General features: G+C 35.4%; 1 long non-coding RNA gene across 4 annotated transcripts in view; it reads left to right on the top strand.

Moving 5' to 3' along the window:
* The window catches only part of LOC143239736 (uncharacterized), a 570,827-nt gene that overhangs the window by 389,601 nt on the left and 176,757 nt on the right, over positions 1 to 4,469 (top strand). The gene's annotated exons all lie outside the window — the stretch shown is intronic.

Raw genomic sequence — 4,469 nt, 5'->3', positions numbered from 1 at the left:
AATTACTCATGTCTCGTTTTTTGTACAACTTTGAAACTGAAAACCAACACTGCTGAAACGGACGGTGAAATGAAAAATACCCACTGTTGAAACATTCAGTGAAAGTGAAGACCAACACTGTTGAAACAGACCGAGAAATTGAAGACCGACACTGCTGAAACAGTCATTGAAGGTGAAGACCAACACTGTTGATTCGGAGTGAGATTGGATACCAACACTGTGTAAACCGTCAGTGAAACTGAAGACCAATAGTGTTGATAAAAATCAGTGAAATTGAAGACCTACACTGTTAAAATATTGAGTGAAAGTGAAGACGAACATTCTTGACACAGACCGTAAAATTGAAGACCAACACTGTTGAAACAGTGACTGAAAGTGAAAACCAGTAATGCTAAAATATAGAGTGAAAGTGAAGACCATTAGTGTTAAAACAGACACTTAAAGAGAAGAACAATCATACTGAAACAGGCAATGAAATTGAAGACCAACAGTGTGAAAACAGGCAGTGAACTTGAAACCAACACTGTGTGAACAGTGAGTGGAAGTTAAGACCAGTAGTGTTAAAATGTAGAGTAAAAGTGAAGACAAATGCTGTTGAGGCAGGCAATCATATTAGAGACCAATACCGTTCAAACAGACAGTGAATCTGAAAACCAATACTATTTAAACAGTCATTGAAACTGAAAACCAGTAGTGTTAAAATATTGAGTGAAAGTGAAGTTCAACACTGTTGAAATAGGCTGAAAATTTCGACTACACTGTGGAAACAAACAGTGAAATTGAAGATCAACAATGTTGAAATAGCCAGTGAAAGTGAAGACCAACAGTGTGTAAACAGCGAGTTTAGCTGAGGACCTTTAGAATAGAATGTGAAAGAGAAGACTGATTCCAAAGACCGTTAGTGTTGACACAGTCAGTGAAAGTGAAGATAAACAGTGTGAAAACAGTCAATTAAAGTAAACACCAAAAGTGATGAAAGTGACAGTGAAATTGAAGACCAACACTGTTGAAACAGTTATAGAATTTGCACACCAATAGTTTTAAAACAGTAATTGAAATTGAGTACCAGTTGTGTTGAACACAGAGTGAAACTGAAGATCACCAGTGTTGAAACAGTCAATGAAAGTTAAGACCAACAGTATGAAAATAGTGAATAAAACTGAAGACCAAGTGTTAAAACAGACATTGAAATTGAAGACCAATAGTGTAGAAACAGTGTAGCTACAGCCAGTGAAACTCAAGACCAGCAGTGTTGAAACAAAAGTGAAAATGAAGACAAACAGTGTAGAAAGAGACAGTAACATTGAAGTCCAGTACTAATGAAACAGACAGTGAAATTAAGTACCAACAGTGTTGAAACAGCCAGTGAAACTGCAGACCAACAGTGTTAAAACAGTGAAGTTGTTGACTAACAGTGTTGAAACAGCCAGTGAAGTGGAAACCAAGAGTGTGAAAACAGACAATGAAGTAAATACCAATAGTACTGAAATGGAAGTCAGAGTGAAGACCAAGATTGCTGAAACATACCGTAAAGATGAAGTTGTACAGTGTGAAAACAGTAGTGAAATTGAAGACCAACAGTGTGGAAACAACAGTGAAACTGAAGACAAATAGTATTGAAAGAGAGAGTGAAATAGAAGACGAACAGTGTTGGAGCAGTCAGTGAAAGTGACGACCAACAGTGTTGAAACAGTGAACTTGAAGACTAATAGTGTCGAAACAGTCAGTAAAAGTGAAGATCAACAATGTTGAAACAGCCAGTGAAAATGAAGACCAACAGTGTAGAAACAGACAGTGCAAGTAAAGACCAGCATTGTTGAAACAGTGAGCGAAAGTGAGGACCAAAAGTGTAAAAAACATTTAGTGGAAGTCAAGATCATTTGTGTTGAAATGGAAATGAAAGTGAAGCCCAACATTGTGTAAACAACAGTGAAATTGAAGACAGATAGTACTGAAACAGAGTGTGAAATTGAAGACAGATAGTACTGAAACAGTGTGAAATTGAAGACCAGTAGTGTTAAAACAGTCTGTGAAATGACTCAAAGTAATTACTTGAGTATCAAATATTGAACACAGAGTGAATCTGAAAACCAATAATGTTGAAACAGACAGTGAAAGTGAAGACTAACAGTGTTGAAACAGTCAGTGAAAGTGAAGACTAACAGTGTTGAAACAGACAGTGAAATTGAAAATTAACAGTGTTGGAATGGATAGTGAAAGTGAAGACCAACAGGGTGAAAACAGTCAGTTGAATTCAAGACCAACAGTGTTGAAACGGAAGCTAAAGTGAAGACGAAAAGTGTGAAAACAGTCAGTGAAACTGAAGACCTGTAGTGGAGAAACAGTCAGTGAAGGTGAAGACCAGTATTGTTGAAACAGACAGTGAAATTGGAGACTAGTGATGTTGATACAGACAGCGAAATTGAAGACCTGCACTGTTGAGACATTCAGTTAAAGTGAAGACCAACACTGCTGAAACACACCATGAAATTGATGACGTACTCTTGAAACGGTCGTTAAAATGAACACCAATTGTGTTAAAGACAGTAAAAGTGAAAACCAACACTCTTCAAACAGACCGTGAAATTGACGACTGACACTACTCAAACAGTCATTGAAAGTGAAGACAAATATTGCTGAACACAGTGAAAAGGAACACCAACACTGTTCAAATCGTCAGTGAAACTAAGACCAATAGTGCTCATAATGGAAGTTAAATTGAAGATGTACATACACCACTGAAACATTCATTAAAAGTTAAGACATTGAGTGAATGTGAAGACCAACACTGTTGACACAGATAGTAAAATTGAAGACCAATACTATTGAAACAGTCAATGAAAGTTAAAACCAGTAGTCTTAAAATTTAGAGTGAAAGTGAAAATCAACACTGTTGAAAATGAGTGAAAATTAAGACAACACTGTTGAAACAGTGAAATTGAAGATCATTAGTATTGAAACAGACACTGAAACAGAAAGACAATAATGTTGAGACAGACAGTGAAATTGAAGATCAACAATTTTGAAACAACGAATGAAAGTGGATACCAACAGTGTGAAAACAATGGCTGAAACTGAGGACCAGTAGTATCGAAAGAGAAGTGAAAGAAAATACCAACAACATGAAAAGAGATTGATACTACGAACCATTAGTGTTGTGAAGACCAATAGTGTTAAAACAGTCTGTGAAATTGAGTATCAAGTTTTGAACATAAAATGAAACTGAAGACCAATAATGTTGAAACAGACAGTGAAGTTGAACCAACAGTGTTGGAACAGTCAGTCAAAGTGAAGACCTATAGTGTTGAAACAATCAATAAAAGTGAAGACAAACAGTGTGAAAACAGTCAGTAAAACTGAAGACCAATAGTGTTGAAACTGAAGTGAAAACCAAGATAATGAAAATAGGCAGTGAAATTGGAAACCAAGTGTTGGAGCACACAGTAAAAGTGAAGACCAACAGTGTTGGAACAGTCAGTCAAAGTGAAGACCAACAGTGTTCAAACAGAAGCAAAATGAAGATAATAAGTGTTGAAACGGACAGTGAAATTGAAGATCAACAATGTGACTGTACAGTATCTTGTGTGCTGATGAAGTTGTGTAGGCTCATACATCAGAAAATAATTTGAGTTTTTTAGTTTCTCTTTTTAATGTACTCAGCTAAGAAAATTTGTAATTCAATAACATAACTATAGCTTTACAATATAATATTTATTTTGCATGTAAAGTATATCTATTATACAGAGCAACACAAGCTACAAAATATATAAAACTGGAACTCATACTTCAGATAATACAGATCATAATGTCATGAAACCAAGCATACAAAAAATATTACGGTACAGTTCTCTGTAGCTCATTAATAAACATGAGGATCAGCAATCTGACTGTGATGTTTATTAGTGGCAATTATTTTTATTGTTACTAGTTTTATATTTCTGTGGGTGTTAAGATAGGCTTGTTTACATTCCAAAATATTACTATAATTGGCTTGTATGCGTTCCTAAATATCAGCTTGATCAATTATTAGAAGACTTAGTTACTAGCATGTCACGTGAGGTCTTTCTTATCAATGCAGCAGAGATAGTACTGTACATAGGCTCCGCCTTTAAACTGGATCATCCGACTGATCGCAATATAACATATTCATGTTTTAATGCCATCTGTTGGTGTGAATTAGTAATAATTGTCTCTGAAAGAAAACTTTTAGGAAAAATATGAATCTTAGTTTGCTTTGTGGTTTCAAATATTCAGTTAAGCTGTACCTGTTTATAACCTCTTTAAAGTTTTTTTCTTAGTTTCATTTTTTATATTGTTATTGTTAGTGTATTTCTATTCGTTATGCTCATCCAAGTTGCAAACTTGATAACATTGGTCCCTTCGCCAGACGGCTTCAGCAGAGGCACTAAGAACATAGAAATACAGTACAACACTAGGATCAACAAACACAGTTGAGTGCAGTTATACTT

Source organism: Tachypleus tridentatus, chromosome 13 (assembly GCF_004210375.1).
Source record: "Tachypleus tridentatus isolate NWPU-2018 chromosome 13, ASM421037v1, whole genome shotgun sequence".
NCBI classification, from domain to species: domain Eukaryota; kingdom Metazoa; phylum Arthropoda; class Merostomata; order Xiphosura; family Limulidae; genus Tachypleus; species Tachypleus tridentatus.
This window is presented reverse-complemented; position numbering and strand designations above follow the sequence as displayed.